The following is a 20,623-nucleotide window of genomic DNA, read 5'->3' as shown; positions in this document are numbered from 1 at the left end:
CGTACTGACGTCCTTTTGTTTGTGGACGCTGCGTCATGCCCGCAGGTGGCCAGGGAGACAGGCTTGATCCATAACTATACTTCTCAGGGACTACATAGCGGAGCTCCATTTCATTCGGAGCTATAGCTTTTGGTATTGATTCTTTTGTGTACATATTTATGGGCATAGCTGGGTCCTGTCCCGCCTATATGATATGACATACTCTCCTTAGAGGCTCGTAGACATGTGTATATAGTTAGATGTGTTTGGCCTTGTCGGCCTATATTTTGGATAACATTTTTCTAGCCTCGTCGGCTTATGTACATTACTATGGGCATTGTTATTAATGGTGATATATATATGTGTGTATGTATGGTTGCCCAATGGAAATAGTATGATTGATGGAAAGAAAGTATGATTCAGCTATGTGGCTCACCTAGATGTAAATGTAATGTATGATAAGGGGTGCCAGGGTGGGATAGCACCGGGTGCCCGTCGCGGCCCTCTGGTTGGGTCGTGGAATCGGCCTCGTTCTATTAGACAAGAATAACTCAACGGTAGACTAAGTTAATTACTTGACATAAAATATAAAAGCAAGACATCACATATTGATATTTAAAGCGCACATAGAACACAAAGTCATGTATTAAGCTTGAACACTTTTTATCCTTTGTTCTAAAGGTTCGAATATTTATGGGCTTTTGATGTTTGGGTGGATCTTGGTCCAATGGGATTTATGGCTGACTTACTCTAGCAAGCCCTTCCTTGTTACAGAAGCTAAACAAATGAGGGGAAAATTGTAATTTATATTAAGTAGGGACCGAGTCTTACGTAGACTGCCTACGTATCCCACTAGGGGAAATCAAGCCCTATCGTAGTTCATTTTACAAAAGAAGGATATATATCTTTCCTAGATATCCTTTAAGCTAAACATAGCTAAAGACATCCCCAGACCAGGCCCGACTAGGGTTTCTCGTGTATCCCTCCATAGGGACGTCAGGTTGGTGCGGTTCCTTACAATATTTATGGGGAGGGGTAGCTTTTTATGTGAAAAAAATGGGGACACTTAATATCTACCCAAAAATACAGTTCTGCGAGTCACTGTCCTTATGAAACCGCTCTCTTATTTTCCTTCCATCTCAGTACTGTGGTGGTAAGATGACCAAGACCTTCTCTGTACTGATCTTGTGTTCGAGTTAAAGCTTGAATGCATGGCATTCTTCTATGTTGTGTCCCATAGTTCCCGTATGATACAGGAAAAACTTGTTCCTGTTGGGCCCTAACGGCGCGGGCTCATGGGCAGGCTCCACGAGTCTAATCCTTCTTAGACTAGCCAGAGTCGAGAATATGCGGGAGTATAATTCCTCAAAGATCGTGAAATCATACCGCTAGATCTGAGTAGTAGCAGTGACTCCTTTTCCAGGGATAATAGGATCATGGACTAGTAGGGTGTGTGGCCCCTAAAAAGTCCCGATGATCCTATTGTCAATCAGGCTACAAATTCTTCTCTGCAACCCTAGACACTCATTCAGGGTATGACCAGCCTGGTTATGGTAAAACAAGCACCTTTTATATACGTACACCAGCTCGGGCAGTGGCAACCTAGCCCTAGTGGTACAAGGCACTGCTTTGGTGGTCATCCTTTCGTATACCTCCTTACAGGTGACTGGCCGTGGAGCCACTCTGAATACGGAAGTAATATGGCTCAGTCCACTAATTCAGTAGCTCCTCGAAATTCCTAAGCCCAGTCAGGGCATGGTGCAGCTAAGTCTGGTAATACAGGCGGAGGTCAAAATCTCTAGTACGCTCTAGCAGGTCGACAGGATACAGAGGCATGTGCAGATGTTGTCACAAGTACGTTAACAATTTTGACTTTCGACGTTCATGCCCTTATTGACGCAGGATCCACCCTATCTTATGTGACCCCATTTATTGCCAAGAAACTTAGGATAGAACCAAAAAAGGTGCATGAATCCTTTGAAATGTCCACTCCAGTTGGAGAGTCAGTCATAGCTAGACATATTTATAGGGGTTGACCAGTTTTAGTCTATCACCGTAGAGCCATAGCCGACTTAGTAGAGTTGGAAATAATAGACTTTAATTTAATCATAGGTATGGCTTGTTAGCTTCATGTTATGCCACAACAGGTTGTAGAACTAAAATAGTAAGATTTGAATTTCCTAATGAACCAGTCATAGAATGGAAGGACAATTCAGTAGTACCCAGGGGTAGATTTATTTCCTATCTCAAAGCCAGAAAGATGATTTTCAAGGGGTATATATATATATCTATCACTTAGTCTGAGTCAAGGATACAAATACCTAGACCCCAACTCTCCAGTCCATACCAGTCATTAATGAGTTTCCAGAAGTGTTCCCCGAAGATCTTCCCGGAGTTCCTCCCGACAGGAAGATAGACTTTGGAATTGATCTACTTTCCAGCACGGAGTCGATATCTATTCCTCCATACAAAATGGCTCCAGTAGAGTTGAAAGAATTAAAAGCCCAGTTGAAAGATCTTCCCGACAAGGGATTTATTAGTCCAAGTGTCTCACCTTGGGGCGCACCAGTCTTGTTTGTCTGAAAGAAAGATGGTTTCTTACGCATGTGCATTGACTACCGACATTTAAACAAAGTCACTATTAAGAACAAGTATCCTCTTCTCAGAATATATGATTTGTTTGACCAACTTTAGGGTGCCCAATGTTATTCCAATATTGACCTCAGATCAGGATACCATCAGTTAAAGGTTAAGGAATTAGATATTCCAAAGACCGCTTTCAGAACTCGTTATGGTCACTTTGAATTTCTTATCATGTCAATTGGGTTGACAAATGCACCAACCACTTTCATGGACTGTATGAACAGAGTCTTCAAGCCGTATCTTGATTTATTCGTCATTGTATGTGTTGATGATATTTTGTTGTATTCCTATAGTGAGATTGATCATGCAGAACATCTCAGAATAGTGTTGCAGACACTTCAGGATCGTGAGCTTTATGCAAAATTTTCAAAGTGTGAATTTTGGCTTAAGTCAGTGGCGTTTCTCAGTCACGTGATTTCAGGAGAAGGCGTTAAAGTGGATTCTCAAAAATTTGGTGCCATGAAGAATTGGCCTAGACCCACCTCAATATCCAATATAAGAAGTTTTTTGGTCTGACAGGCTATTATAGACGTTTGGTGGAGGGATTTTCCTCTATCTCAGTTCTATTGACTAAGTTGACTCAGAAAAAGGTCAAATTTCAATGGTCAGATGCATGTGAGAAAAGTTTTGAAGAGTTGAAGCAGAGGTTGACTTCTGCTCCAGTTTTGACGCTACCAGAAGGTATTGAAAGGTTCGTAGAATATTGTGATGCTTCGGGAATCGGTCTCTGATGTGAACTTATGCAGCATGGTAAGGTTGTAGCTTATGCATCCTGACAGCTTAAGGCTCATGAAAAGAATTATCCGACCCATGACTTGGAATTGGCAGCTGTGGGTTTTTCAGTTAAGATATGGCATCATTATTTGTATGGAGTGCATGTTGATATTTTCACCAATCACAAAAGCCTACAGTATCTTTTCAAGAAAAAAAAGTTGAATCTTAGGTAAAGAAGATGGCTCGAATTGCTCAAATATTATGATGTAGATGTTCTCTATCATCCAGAGAAGGCGAATGTTGTAACCAATGATCTTAGTCGGCGTTCCATGGGAAGTTTAGCTCACGTTGAGGCAGATAAGAGAATTATTACCATAGAAGTTCACCTCTTAGCTAACCTAGGAGTTTGACTCTTGGACTCCGAAGATAGTGGAGTTGTTATTCAGAACAGGGCTTATTCCTCCTTAGTGGTCGAAATGAAGGAGAAACAGTTTAATGATCTCTTTTTATTGCAGCTAAAAGAGGGGATTCACAAGCATAAGACAATTTATTTCAAACAAGGGGGAGATGATGGTACCTTAAGGTACCAAGGCAGATTATGTGTTCCAGATGTTGATGAGCTTAGAGAGCGAATTATGTCAGAAGCTCACAATTCCAGTTATTCAATCCATATGGGTTCCACGAAGATGTATCATGACCTTAAGGAAATTTATTGGTGGAATGATATGAAAAATAATGTAGCAGATTTTGTGGCCAAGTGTCCGAAATGTCAGCAAGTGAAAGCCGAGCACCAGAGTCCTGGTGGGTTGGCTTAGAATATTGACATTCTTATTTGAAAATGGGAGAGAATAAATATGGACTTTATAACAGGTCTACTTAGATCATCGTGAAGGCATGACTCGATTTGGGTGATTGTGGACCGACTTACTAAATCAGCATACTTTTTACCAGTCAAGACTACAGATTCAACAGAAGATTATGCCATGTTGTATATTCATGAAATTGTCAGATTGCATGGGACCCCAGTGTCCATTATTTCAGATCATGGTGCTCAGTTCACAACTAACTTTTGAAAATCCTTCCCGAAGGGATTGGGTACTAGGGTAAACCTCAGCACAACTTTTCATCCGCAGACAAATGGTCAGGAAGAGCATACTATTCAGACTCTTGAGGACATGTTGAGAGCATGTGTCCTAGATTTTATAGATAATTGGGATGATCACTTGCCTCTCATTGAATTTGCTTATAATAACAGTTATCGTGCTAGTATCATGATTGCACCGTTTGAAGCTCTGTATGGGTGAAGGTGTAGATCACCCATTGGTTGGTTTGAAGTTGGTGAAGTAGAGTTGTTGGGACCACATTTGGTCTATCAGGCTAAGGAGAAATTCAAGTTGATTCAAGAGAGTTTGAGAACAGCTCATAGTTGCCAGAAGTCCTATTCAGATGGGCGACGAAGAGACTTAGAATTTCAAATTGATGATTGGGTGTTCTTAAAGGTTTCACCTATGAAAGGTGTGATAAGATTTGGCAAGAAAGGAAAACTTAGTCCTAGATTTATTGGACCATATAAAATCCTGCGACGGGTTGGTCAAGTAGCTTATGAGCTTGAATTACCACAAGAATTGGCTGATGTGCACCCAATATTTCACTATCCATGTTGAGAAAGTGTGTAGAAGACCCGTTGTTGGTTGTTCCCGCTGATACTTTAACGGTTAAGGATGATCTAATCTATGAAGATATCCCTATGTATATTCTTGATCGTCAGGTTCACAAGTTGAGGGATAAGGAAGTAACCTCATTAAAGGTCTTATGGAGGAGTCAGAAAGTTGAAGAGGCTGCATGGGAAACTAAAGAGGACATGAAATCCAGATATCCTCATTTGTTTGAAGAACAAGCAGAAAACGTTCAAGGTAAATACCTTCTGAATCCATGTCATGTCCCTTACTTATTCATGCCTCTCGTTTCACGTTCACGTTTATGCATTCAGTATTCGTGTCTCATGTCTTAGGATTCATGTTTTCATGAGACCATGTCATGTTATTTCAGTCTCCATGTTCCATGTCACATTTCCTCACGTTCGCGTACTTAAGCCATGTCCAGTCACGTTCTTAACCACAACCTATCATTCGAAGATGAATGATTCCAAGGGGGAGATATTGTAACACCTCGTACCTTTAAACTAAGCTATATTCATGATCCAGGACTCAGAAAAATAAATGGGATGTGCTAGAATTAACTTTGTTTCAGTTTAGAGAAATACAAGTTTTACGCCCAGTAACACGGACTGTATAATTTTTACGGATCGTACTTCCCTTCGTATAAATTTTTACGGACCGTATTGGTGGTCTGTATTGATACATGGGAAAAACCTTAGCTACTGGAAATTGCCGCTCAAAATACGGCTAAGTTATATGGACTGTATATCTAAGTATGGGCCATACTTCCTGTCCGTAAGTATCATGGGAAAAAATTGAGTTTCTGGAAATTGCCAATTGAAATACGGTCAGATTATACGGACCATACATTGAATTATAGACTGTACTTGTGACAACATAATTATATACGGACCGTATTTGGTGTCCGTACAATGGCCGATGCAGGGAACAATATAAATATTCATTTTCAGTCTTTTACTCTATTTTTCATCGTTTCAACCCCTAACACGAAGGTTCTCTCCTCCTACCATTCTAATACACCAAGGTAAGCCTATTCTAAGTCTTCCAAGTGAATTCTAACATACATACATGAATTCTAAAGAGAAAAACATTGCTCTAACCTAGGGATTTCAGGAAAACCCATCTCAAGGTTCAAGGTTTTGGATTTCTTCTCCAAGTTCAGACCATTATCACAAGTTTTGGAGCGATTAAGGTATGTAGGGTTTCTGTCTACGTGTGGGAACATCATTGTTCTTCCCCACGCCACGTTTTGCCATGATTATACGAATTTCACCAAAACTAGTGTTCTAGACATGTTCATGATAACCCTAAGCACATGTACCATGATATACCATGTTTGTATTAATAGTTCGTTGTTGTGTTATTAATATTCCCTTTTGGTTATTGAGAATTTGTCTGTATTCCATGAAAACCCATACATTGCATTCCATGGGTTCTTAAATACAAGTTATTAACTATTATGATCAATCCCATGAAAATCCTACATGCTTCCATGTTTCATATATATATATATATATATATATATAATCCATCTTCACGTTAAACAATACTTATATACCATGTTACAAGTCATGTTTATGTAATTCATAGACTTCTAAGACAACTATATCCATGTTCATGTTTTGGGAGTTGCACAGATTACCGAGAAGGTTTAATACCTGCAAGTATGTATGATTAAACCTGAAAGTACGTATGCTTAAACCTGAAAGTACGTATGTCAGCGTAGAATAAGGATCACTCTGTCCATTTAGGATGATTATTTCATGTATAACCATTTCAAGTTATTGGATCTGTTCAAGTCATATTCATGTCTCGTACCCCGACATGGTATGAGATGGCTTAGCTGATCGGGCAGAGATTAGACGCCACGTGCTCACGTGGTGGTTACTTATCGGTTTTACTAAGGCTCTCCCACTTAAAGTTTTTTTCTCATGTTATGTATATATTCATGTCAGATGAGGCTCATGTTCATGTTCATGTTCAGATACAATTTCATCTTCAGTTCTATTATTACACATGTCATGTTTATTTCATTCATTTGCTTTACATACCAGTACAATTCTAGTGTACTGACGTCCCTTTTAATTGCTTGGGGGCCTATATTTCACAATGCAGGGATTGACTTATCGGATGACGGATCAGCTAGTTAGGACATTGCTCATATCAGCTTTTGGTGAGCCCCATTCTATTCGGGGTGTTATCTTTATTTATTTCATGTTAGTTATTCAGTTAAGGTATGCCGGGGGCATTGTCCCGGTAAACAGTTTAGCAGTCAGACTCATGTTCGAGGTTTCATAGACTAGTTCAGTTATGTCATGTCAGATGTTCAGAGTCGTATAACAAGTATTGGTTCAGTACTTACATATTTTTAGACTATTTCCATATCATGATTTAAACAATACTTTCATTAGTATTATGATGACTTATGTTATTCAGACTATCCATGTTTTAAAGTGTATTCCGCATCAGTTCATGCCTCATGTTGATTCAGGAAGCCATGTGGTTCACTCGGTCACATGCAGTAAGGCACCGAGTGTCGTGTTCCCAAGCCATAGTTCGGGACATGACAATAATCCAAATGGATTGACAACTGATTACTTAATTATGATAAATATAAAAATAATGCATACAAACTCATACATAGTTTACATCTTTTAAAACCCCAAGCAATAACAGAAGTTAAAAGCACCTAGGTGTCACGACCTATTTCATGGATCATGATGACACCTACACTATCCCCTATAAGATCGTCCCCAAGTCATAATTCATTTTAAGAGAATGCATGCATAAATTAAATACATCAAGTGTACTACATAATAGTTTTGATAAATATAAATAAGTGACGAAAGGTACTTAGTCTTTACAATCCCCAAAGCCTGGCCGAACTTGTGCAAGCGCTTCTAAATGCATTACAAGTCTAAATACTGAATAAAAAACTGTATGAAATGTAAATACGTAGAAATATAAAGATATGAGAAGATCCAGGGCTGCTGGTATGACTGGTGGCTCACCCTGAAACCTCTAAATGCACCGCCTAGGAATCAGCTACGAGGCGTGAAGCTGGAATAACAGTCGATATCTGCACGAAAAGTGCAACAAGTGTAGTATGTGTACAAACCACTAGTACTCCGTAGGTATCATAGGCTGCCAATGAAGGAAAAGACGTATACAACATATAAAGATTGAAACTAAACACCTTTTAAGCTAACACAAGTTAGATTTTCTAGTTCTACCAAGAATTCATATTACACAAGTAACACAGGTAAGCAAGTATCACATAAAATAAATAATTGAATGAATGTATGAATGCAATGCATTGGCTAATATCTATACCGGTACACACATGCTAGTGTTCATTCCGTCTAATCATGACCCATGAGGGACTTAAGAGCACGTGCTACCCTATCTCATATTGCGGCGTGCAACCCGATCCCTAATATGTATATGTTGTGGTGTAAAACCCGATCCCATAAAATTATCGCGGATATGCAACCTCCATATTACCTTTTCCGGCCTTAAGACCACCTCATATCTCATTTTTCACAACTTATCCATCAAGTATGTATGAATGAATGCATGTATGCAAGATATCATGTGCCATATATCTTGAAGATATGGAATGGGTAAGCATACATCATGGAATCTGGTAAGTTCAACTATAATAGCAACACTTCAACTGTAATATCAACACATACCATTCTATCATAATTTATACAAGTCATGGAGTGATGAGGTAAAAATATCAATAAATGAATGTATTCGTCAAATATGGCCATCATAGCCCATATAAGCAACAACCATACAAACCTAGTGGATTTATCACCACAACCAATGCCCGTAGGCCTAATATGCATTCGCTGTCTCAATACACTACTTTACATTAACTACTCGAAAGTTACACTGATACTTACTCAAGTGCTCATCATAGTCACTAAGGTGGGACCTCCTTTCACGCCCAATATCCCTTCAATGTTTATAAACTCTATACATCCTTCAATCGGAGTCTAAAGAGTAAACCGTAACCTACCTCAAAGCCGAACATGAGCCACGTACCATCAAAATGGATCCCTTTCTGAAGTGCTTCTGGTTGATCAAATTCAATCAAATATGAACTCTACTGTAATACACGAATTCGTGGATACCCATATTGTCATACCTTTACCTGAAACCCAAGAATGAACATAAAGTAGTCAAACCCGAGCCCTAAGGGAAAAACTAGAATTTTAGTGTGGAAATATTTTACCCATAGTCTAAATAGTAATAATTCTTAATATCATGCAAATCTAATCACAATTAGGCCTTCAATTTCATTATTTAGTCTAACCCAATTTTCATGGAAAACCCCTTACTGTACAATTCTAAATTATGGATGAATAGTTAAATAATTGATGGAATCATGAAATACTACTTAGATGATGGTTATGAACTTACCCCAACGAAGAATCTAGAAATCTCCCAAATCTGAGCTCGATAGCTCCCAAAATGTTTTTACGAAGAAAAGGATTCGAAACAGGGGTTTAAACCTGGTTTGTCGGGTGTTCACCCCGTATTTCATATTTCGGTGCTGAAGAAGTACTATTTGGATGGTGCTCATGTGATTCAATGGGTTTCGGTGTTGCTTAATCGAATTTGACCTTTGAGGAAGAGCCAATAGCCATTTTGGGTAGGCAGATTCGAAAGTTGAGATCCAATGAGATAGCTTCAGTGAAGGTTCAATAGAGGCATCGTCTGATCAAGGAGGCTACTTGAGAGACTGAGTCAGACATGCAGAGTGGATATCCCTATCTTTTTGATAGTTCAGATACCTTTTTTCTCTTTACGTTCGAGGATGAATGTGTGTTTAAGTGGTTGATGATGTAACAACCCGATCGATTGTTCTGAGAATCAATGCTCTATTTTACGTGTCGTCTATTCCAAAAGCTCCGTAATAATTATTTTTACTTTCTTGCAATATTTGAAGTCAAACATATATCATTTGGTGCACTTTGGGAGAAGGTTTCATTTTAGAATATCAAGTATTTAATTATTTGGATCAATTTTTTGTTTTGGAAAAACGTACTCTGATTGGCGATCATAAGATTTTTTTAGATTTGTACTATTAATTATGATCTGTTGAAATTGACGGAACTAATTTTAGAGTTCGTTTGGTTGGTTTTTGATAATTAATCCGGTTTTAGTATTTAATACGCCTATTTATGGTGAAAAAATGGACACGGGAAGAAATAAGGGTTGGATTGGAAATTTACTGGTTTCGTTAGCTGGATTGGAAATTTACTGGTTTCGTTAGCTGGATTGGAAATTTACTGGTTTCGTTAGCTTCGTATGATCATTTGTGACTTGTAGGAACTTTCATAATTGGATTTGGACTTCATGTGGTTAAGTTTTTGTGTTTGAATGGTTGGCGTAAGTCAAACGCCTCCGACATTTTGAGGTACCATTAGATCCATTTGATTGTTGGGACAAATGCGTATCGAAAATTTTGAGCTGTAGCAACTTGAATCGTCGAATCCTGTGGTCGTATGAGGTTTATAGAGCCAAAATAGTGAGGTTGTATGTTGCTAGTGTCCGGAGGCGATTTGGTACTTCGCGGTGCACCATAAGCTGTGTGGACTCACCCTTTTTATAAAACCCAATTCGAATTTACCCATTTTTGGCCAAGTTGAGCTCTTTGAAGTTGGATTTTGGAGTGGAATTTCAACATGGGCTTCAAGGTAATGACTCTCTACCATGTTATGATTGAATTTGAAGTGATTTTATCCGTTATGGGTTTTAAAGCCTAATTTTTGGGATTTTGGCATAAGCCCAAATTAGCGTATTTTGGGGATTTAAATGGGCAAACGAGCTCAGATTTGGTGATTTCAATGTCTATGGATTTGTCTCGATGAGGGGGTAAGTTCCTAACCTTTGATTTTGTATTTCTCCATAAATCCCGAGGTTTATTGTGTTTTAATTTTGATTTTAGTTAGGGAAAAATTAGGGTTTTGAACCCAAAAGTTGAAAAACGGTAATCAAGGATTTGAGGATCAAGATGATGGATTTTTGAATGCGTTTTCTGGGTTTAGAGTAATTAAGCTATGGATAAAACCTTTTTTAAATAAAATTCCAGTTTTGCCCTTGGGGGCTCGGGATTACCTTTTTGGGTTCAGTTTTGAGTTCTAAATTAAAGTATAACAATATGAGTATCGTTGAACTCATTTATACTCGTAGAGTACTATTTTGACTATACTGGACCTGATTTTACAATGAAATTCCAGTTTTTCCCTTGGCTCGACTTTGACTATTTTGGGTTCATTTTGGGGTTCCGAATAAAAGTATAGTAATATGGGTATCATTAGACTCATTTAACCTTGTAGAGTACTATTTTGACTAGATTGAGCTCATTTTATGATTATGGATGCGTTAGAGCTTCGGGAAGACTTAATCTTTGCTAGGATTGGGATTTGGAGCATTATGTGGCGATTCGGGAAGGAAAGGCTCGGACTTGACAGTTCGTTGCACTTGTTCGGCTTTCAAGGTAGTTTACATTTTACCCTTTAGACTTTAATTGGAGAGCGTATTTAGTCCATAAATATTGAAGGGTTATTGGGCGTGAAAGGGGGTCCCACCTTAGTGTTTGTGATGAACTCTTGGGTGCGTACCCGGGTATTTGTTCGGGAAATTATTGCAAAGTAGATTCTTGTGATGGGAAAGAATGGTTAAGCCGAGAGGCATTGGTTGTGTGATAAATCCACTTATGTTGGTATGGTTGTTGCTTATTAGGGCTTTGATGATCATGTTTGACTATTATGTGTACAATTTGATCCATTAGCATTCACCACTCCACATTTGGTCTTAATCATGAATTGACATCCTTCTTGATATTGAGTTGATCTTATGTGATTCATGATTAGGTAATGAGATCCCTTGCTTATTGTTTCTATGCTTATTATCTGTCTTACTTCTCATCACTCTGAAATAATCATTTAAAAGTGGAAAAAAGCTAAAGGTGGAGTCTTCTTAGCTTAGTTACGTGTTGTTGTGCATGTCATTTTCATGTTTTATCTAGTATCTCATACAGAGTTTGAGGGTACCTATATAAAGTCCGAAGGGAAATGGTTCCGGATGGAGTGATGCTGATGATATGAGCCGAATTAGCTAGAGACAGGTAATGTGAGCCCACGGGGCTGAGTATGATAATTTGAAAGCCTAAAGAGGCTAGGAACCTGAAAGGAAATGATTCCGAGTCTGATGATAAGAGTTGCACGGATATGACATGACATGATATGATATGGTTCTCACCTACTCCGAGGGTACATGCCAGATGGAGTTGAGAGGTATATGGACCTCGCGAATCCCCCATAGGTCATGACTAAACGGAATGACCGCTAGCTTGTATGTATCGGGAAGTGTTATTGGCCAGTGTATTTCATCGCATTCATGCATTTATCATGTCTTAGTTGAACAAGTCTGCTTATCAGTTGATACTTCTGAAGATGTGATTCCTTTTCCTTGTACTTATACGAGATATAACTGCATGCCTAGTCTTATAAGTGTTATGTGTTTAGTCTTTATGTGCTAAATGCGTATGAGGTACTAGTGGTTGTACTCATACTACACTTGCTGCACTCTTTGTGGTATACATTAGGTTCCAAGTACGAGTAGGATCCACAGAGCCGTTTGAGTTTGAGACCGTGACTTCAGGAGATCGTGGTGAGCTGTTTTCCCTCTATCTTTTATTTATTTCTGTCTTTCATTTGTACCCAGGCAATGTATTAAAGGATTTCTACCTTGTATTGTATTCGTAGTGGCCCTTGCACACATGACACCAGCCTTGGGTGGTATTTGTATTTCCGCACTTGTTCCTTAATGAAAGACTTAGTATTTGGGCATTTTCTTTGTCTCTTACTTTCGCCATATCTAAGTTAATTGCATTAGTAAATCCTTGAGTTGGCCTACCTACCAGGTAGGAAGAATTTCCATCACGACTTTAGATTTTTAGTCATGACAATTTGGATATAGATATTGTAACCTAAAATATTTATTTTTATCTAGTCATTTGTTAACAATATTGAAATTTGAATCTTTTCTCCGGCATGTTGTGTTGGTCTGTATGTTAATTAGCCATATCATTCATGTTTAACAAAATTAGCTTTCTTTTTTTGGATATTATATGGTGTATTATAATATTGTATTTTATAAAAATGATGCACACATAATAATATTTTCTATGCATAAGAACAATGTAAGTTGTTATACTCCATTCATCTAAAAAAATATTACAAGACCTACTACGCGGTCAGTCAGTTTAAGTTTTTGTATGAATTCATAAATATATTTATTAATATATATTTATGCTTAAAAATTACATAAAAAGAAACTATAATCTGAACTTGATGGAGTAGTTTAAATGTTGAGAACATCTTTGAAAAATATGTAGTTAATGAAACATTTTTTTAGTTTTCCAGACAGTAATGTCAATCAACTTGTGACAAAGAGGAGTAAACTTTTTATGTTTTTCCGAGTATTTGTTTTGTGCGGGTAAAAATATTTTAGACAATGTTTGTTCGCATGGGGAAACATGATTAAATGAATCATGAAGCATTGAATCTTCATTTCTGTTTGAGAAAATAATTAAAACATATATTTTATAAATTAATGTTGCTATTTGAATACAACACATAGACTAGCCAAGTGGGGTATTGATGTAAATCCTGATTGTGTACTGTGTGATGCAAAGGAAACCAGTGATCATCTATTCTTGGGGTGTGGTTATGCTAAGATATTATGGCAAAGACTAATGAAACGGTTGCAACTAATGGTACACCTACCTTCAGGAGGCTCTAACTGCAGCAAGGTATTTGGAAGTTTCCCAAAGGGAAGTCCACATCAGCACGTATCATCAAAATGGTCGACACAGAGTACATCCATATTGTCATATGGACTAAAAGAAACACCAGAGTATTTGAGCAAACAGAGAGGGAAACAAGCAGCCTAGCCAGGGAAATAGCATGCCAGCAATGTTAGAGCATCAGTGAAACTTAGAGTAGTACTACAACAACTATCTTTTTAATTGTATTAGTCTTAGGATCTGTAAATAGCTAAAATAGTAGTGAAGTAGAAGAGATGTAGCAATTATATGAACGACAATCAGGGATGCAACTTAGGTGTGGTGCTTCAAAGTTCATACTTGGTGATTAATATAAATAATTAGTTACCAAAAAAAATAATGTTCCATTTAAACTAACAAAAGGAAAAAATGTCTTTTTCTCATCACGCAAATTTTTAGAAAGTAAAAGGAAAGTTTAATTATGGTAAGAAAAGTAATTAATTTTCTTCATCTTTTCAATATAATTTGTATAATAATTGAAATCTACATCTGCAAACATTAATAAAGTATAAATTTTATTTTTATTTATTTGAAAGTTATCTTTGTTTATAAGTAACCTCATTAAAATCTCAACAAAAGAATAAATATAGCATATATAATTGATATCTCTAGAACCAAACTATTTTTTTTATCTTTGAAAGAAAACATTATAGTTTCATATTAGGTGTTGTTAAAAAATTAAGAGACTTTATGTCATGTATTTGTTTGAAGGTAAAAAGAAGGTCTAAAGTAAGGACAAAAATAAAATTTGTTCAATTTTTAAATATTTTGATGCAAGTTAAATATATGGGAGGTCTTTAGTTTTTAAAAGTTTGCAGAAAATATCGAACTAATCTTTCAATAACTTAGTGCCACAAAGAGTGTGAAAAAATAAAAAATAATTACAAAACTTTGAATCTTAATTTTGGGCCCAGGCTTAGCACGGGGCAACTACCACTAATATAGAAAGAAAGAAAAAAATAGGCTTAAGATATAAAGACTAAGAAAAGAAACTTGAAACACTTTTAGGGTGTGTTCTGTATGAATGAACATGTTTTCCTGAAAAATGTGTTCTTGAAAAATAAGTGAATTTCTTACTTATTTTCTCATGTTCGTTTGGTTAGTAGATTTTTTTCTTTTTAAAATATCCACCTAAGCCCCACCACCCACACCACACCCACACCCACCCCCAATAGCCACAACTAACCCCAAGCACCCATACTCCACCATCCACCCCCACCCAACCACTACTCTCGAACGCACTTCATCTTCACCCACCCTATCCCACACCACCACCCACCCCAACCTGATCCCACCCCACACCACCGCTCCAACGAACCCCTGTCACAACCCAAATCATGGGTCATGATGGCACCTACTTTATCCCCCGATAGGCAAACCATCCCTAAACAATAACCTCATTTATTCGCACAAATGTAGAATGTAACTACATTGAAGCTAGAAGAAAAATCATAATATTATAAACAATGCGGAAAAGAACTTTTATTATAAACTACCCAAAACATGGTCTTAACCGGTGAAAGAGCTTCTATAAGAAATTACAAGACTTAAAATGACATACAAACTCCAATGAAAGTAAAACGCGGTTCCAAGGAATAGGAGGGACATATTACATATGAAGAGACTCCAGGCTACAGGTCCAGTTGGTAGCCCACTCGAACACCTTTGATACTATTCTCGAGGCCTAAAACAAGGTCTCGTACACAAACCTGGAATCAACTCTACACTCCACAAGGAATGTAGCAAGAGTAGTATGAGTACAAACACACGTACTCGTAGGTATCCTAGGCTGGCAACGATTAGCTAAAGCATATAAATAAGCAGAAATTAACAGATAGAGAAGATGGGGATTTTGTTACGCCCCTCATTTTCGTCACAATGGGACTAGTGATTTCCTAGCCGGATATGTCTTAAGAGCGGAGACCAGTGCCCGAGTTTGGGGATATAAAGTGTCTTATGCCGTGTATAAATGTATCAGTAGGTGTTCTTGGTAGATTAAAGGATTAGAAGTCAAACGAATTGAACAGATGCAAACTTAACGGATTCAGGAAAATCTGTAGACACCAGTCGGTGTCGACGAATCATCACTATGCACCGTCGATCCGTTTCTGCAACTGAAAATCTGCAGGCGCAAGTCGACGGGCAAGTCGACGGACCGTCGACCCGCCCGTTGAACCGCTTCTCTGGAATTTTCTAGTTCTAGTTATAAATAGACGACCCTTGTCCAAAATTTTCAGATTTCGTTTTCTCTCTAAGTCTTGAAGGCTCTAGAATATTTCTCTGATCATATTATCACAAATCCAAGGGAAATCAAAGATCAAACACAAGTAATCATAGGAAATAAAGTGTATGGGTGCTCACTAGGGTTAAGGGAAGCTAGAAATTCCTTTGGAATTAAAGTTGGGGTTGTTCTCAAGTGGAGTATTTTCATCCAAAGACTGTTTCTACATAATCAAAGGTGAGTTTTACATCAATTTCATGTTATTAAAAGTATTGAGTGGTTGAAAGACTTGGATTAGATGATAAAATAGAATATGAGTTCAAATATAGGAAAAATGGTATTTTGAGTAATAAGTTAGTTGAGTCATGATTCTAAATATGAGATGAGCATAATCTTGTTAGGAATGATGCTAATGACGTTGAGGAAGTATTATTTGAAGAATGAATGGAGTGTTATGCCATGACTATGGTTATGGATGACGTTGAAAGGGAATTTTGAGAATTTAATAATGTTTAACTCGGAGAAGTTTAGCGATGGTGATATTATGAATGTTTTCATTGATGTTTGGGAGTTGTTTATTGTATGGGGAAGTGGTTGAGGCAAAGGAGGTATTGCCCAATTTTCACTAGCTCTTAGTTGCTTTAGCCTAAACTTAAGTATGTATTCAATTATCTAATCTTAGCACGAATTCCCTTGAATGTAGAATCGTGAGCTTGAGAGGAGAGCATTAGTCGTTAAAGTTGAAGAAACATAAAGTTATGTAAGGCTAGCCCTTTCTTTTTTTAGGCATGATTCCTATAACACGATTTCCCCTATCTTTTCATGACTTTCTTACATTTTGAAAGTCACAAGTCTATGATTATCAGGAGCTTCTCATGAGATAAAGATAAGAGATGTGTTATGAATATGATAACGATGATGATGAATATATGACTAGAGATTTTAAAGTTTATGATATGATGCTATTATGATGTTAATGATCCTTACCTGATTCCTTGATGTTGTTTGTTGTTGGTTGTTATATCCCGTGTTTTCACACATTTGTAAAATTTGAAATAATTTTGACTTGTAAGAAATAAGGTCATAATTGATTTTATTTAACATAAGAGTTGTGTATGAAAGAATATTGTTGGGGAAGTGTCGAAGAAGGCCAAGGGCAAAAATTGGAATTTTGGAAATTAGTTTCGGGAATTACAAAACAAGAATTTTAACCAATTGGGCTCAAAAAAATGAAAAGAAAAATGAGGCCCAATACTTAAGGGGTGGCCGACCAAGTGAGGCCCAAGTCCACCAAGTTTAATACAAATTTTCCATGTGCTAAAATATTATAAGTGGTCTTTATCTATAGAACCTTCAAGAAAGCAAAGCAAGAAAGAAAGAACAACACAAAAGAAGAGCAAAAACTTGGAGAGCCATTCGGCTATAAGCTTGGAAAATTCACCTTCAAAAATCTTGTTCCAAAAATTGTTATCTTGTGGTTTTCCTACTAAATTAAGTGTCCTTTACAACTTGGTGTAGTTTTTTTGGAAGAAGGAACACTTGGTTCATCAAGTTGACCACATATTCAAGTGAAGAAGATTGGAGAAAAAGGTAAGAATCAATTCCTTTTTATTATGTTATGAAGGTTCGTTTGTGTTGTAGTATGTAGAAATGAGTAGAAAGTATGGAAATATGGAAGTTTGCAAAATGGGTATGTAAGATGGCATGTGGCCGTGTGTGTATATATGTTGTATACCTATGGTGAGTTGAATTTATGTTGTATTCTAGTTGTGAGTAGGGTGGAATTCATATTGAGAATGAAAGTTGAATGAATTTGGTAGAAGTTGGAAATATAGGTATTGGCCGTGTGGTATATGGAAATTGGAATGGGAATGAATTAATTTTGTTTAATATGTTAGTTATGTGTTGTGATCCTTGCAATGTAAATGAAGGTAAAATGATGTAAGTTTGCATTGAAATGAAATTTAGAAGATTATGTCATTTTAGTAAGATTTTATGATGCAAATGATGATTGTTGATGTAATAGGAAGATGGAAGCATGTTATGAATAAGTATGTTAAAGATTAGAAGCTTTGGATGAATTATGACTTTGGTGGAAAGTTTGTATATTTTGTATATCTTGTGAATATTTTGCGGAAATGATATGAAATGCTTTCGAATTGTGTTGTAATGATTTTGATTAGTGATGAATACGAGAATGTTGATATTGATTTGAAAATACGAAGTTGGAATGAAGGTTATGACATTATGTTGGAAAGGTGACTAGTTAGGTTATATTGTGTTTTATAGTGATTGTTGTTGTTGTTGGTGTTATTGGTGGGTTGTTGTTGATTGTTTTGGCCGAGTTGAATTCTCGGGGATGCTATATGTATAGGGGAGATGCTGCCCAAATTTTTGTAGAAAAGTGTTGATTTAAGATTTAGGTCCTAAATTCTTATGGCTAACATTTGGTAAATGTGACCATTTGTAGATTTTGAAGGAAACGGGAATTGAAATTGGAAAGGCGTAAAGGGCGAAAAAGGTATGTAAAGCTACCCTTATTCTTCTTTTGGCATGTCCTAGGTGTACTAGGATCGGATTTGAATCTCGGAAAGTGTTCTGTTCATCGGAATCCGCGTTTAAAAATGCCCCTTTTCGTTCAATGGAATTGAATCCTTCAAGTTTGTTTTGGTTGAAAGAATTATGCAAATTTCTACAAATTGCCTAGAAAGTTATGGAACGTCCCTAGGACCTCTATAGGTGATCCCATAGGCATAATATACGTGGTTCGAGCCCATCGCTTCGGTTGTCCCGAGGTGGACCCACTATTTCCGATTTTACCCTTTTGTACTTATGATTTGTCTTCGAGCGGTTCTAAAGGAAATGTTTTAACTACTATTTTAACTACTAAATGAAAATTGTTTTAAATATTCCCTTAAGTCTTATAAACTATTTTGGAGCATGGAAACGATCGTAGAAAGGTTATTTCTCCGTAATCCATTATGACATCCGAAATACACTTACTATGATTCTGTCCGATTTCATTATTTCGATTTGTCATCCAATATGTTTTATTGAGTCTCTGGAAATATATGATATTTTATATTGCATTTAGTTTCTCACTACTCCACTCGTGGATGCCTCAATGTTTCCCCCACTGAGCCCGGGCCAGGATATGTTGTCAAGCGTATTCCACTGCATTGTTCGCCGTGCCTCGATGTGAGGGGGCAGGTATACTTGTACATGGGTTGTGGAGTATGCTGTGCCATGTACACACATTTTGATATGATATGATATGATCTGATATGGCCATCTGATATGATACGTTATGTTACGGGTTATTCCCTATTCTGAGCATTATGCGTTGTGGCACCAGTGTCGGGGGGGGGGGGGGGGTGACCACGTTCTGTCAACCGAGTCCCTTGGCGGGGGCCGGATACGATATGGCATATGTTTCTGTACACACTTTTTATGTTTCGAAAATATGCATTTGATATTCTGGATATTACATTCAGTTTTCTGTACTTTCTGTTCCGGTTATGATTTTATTTATGTACTTCAGGCTTTACATATTCAGTACATATTTCGTACCGACCCCCTTTCTTCGGGGGATGCGTTTTCATGACGCGCAGGTACAGACGACAGGTTTGCTGATCCGCCCGCTTAGGACCTTATTCTGCTATTTTGGGGCGCTCTTTTATCCGGAGCCTATATTTTGGTACAGTCTTCTGCTGTTGTATATTTGTACGCCATTCAGGGGTACGACGGGGCCCTGTCCCGTCTTATGATTTTGTTGTGTTCTGTAGAGGTTTGTAGACATACATGTGGGTTCTGTATATATTTTTGGGTTGCTATGATCTGTGATGGCCTTATCGACTTCCACGTGCTATATCTGTGCATATGCCATATCTAGTAACGCCAATTGACTCTTATATTGATATATTCTGCTAATATTCTAGTTTGGGATATTGGGTACGTTTGGGTGTCCAGCACGGACACTAGTCACGGCCTACGGGGTTGGGTCGTGACATTGGTAGTCTTACCTGATAATGCTAGTTCCTTCAAGGTGAGACAGGACGATTATGATGTTCCATAATATAATTGGAGGTTACCGACCTTACGTCACTCCGATAGAGTTACAGCCTTTACTTGAGCTCTTATGCATGCTTCATGTTAAGTATATGAGATGATTACACCGTACCTAGATGGCCGGGCAGCATCGCTAAGGCGGGCGGCTTATACACCGTGTCTATATGGCACAGGCAGCACCACTAGTGGGCGGCGTAAGATGATTACCTCGGACGCGGGAGGCCCGAATGCGGGCTAATGATGTTATTTGATTCAGACAATTATGTATGATATGTTTTAAAAGGTAAAATGAGCATGCATGATTCCGCCTCAAGAGGCAAGCAGTTACAGTTATCCTTTCTTCTTATACTTTCTATGTTTCTTATCATGCTATTATATATGCCTTACATACTCAGTACTTTGCTCGTACTGACGTTCTTTTCTTTTATGGACGCTATATTCATGCCCACAGGT

The sequence above is a fragment of the Lycium barbarum genome, chromosome 7 (assembly GCF_019175385.1).
Source record: "Lycium barbarum isolate Lr01 chromosome 7, ASM1917538v2, whole genome shotgun sequence".
NCBI lineage: Eukaryota > Viridiplantae > Streptophyta > Magnoliopsida > Solanales > Solanaceae > Lycium > Lycium barbarum.
This window is presented reverse-complemented; position numbering follows the sequence as displayed.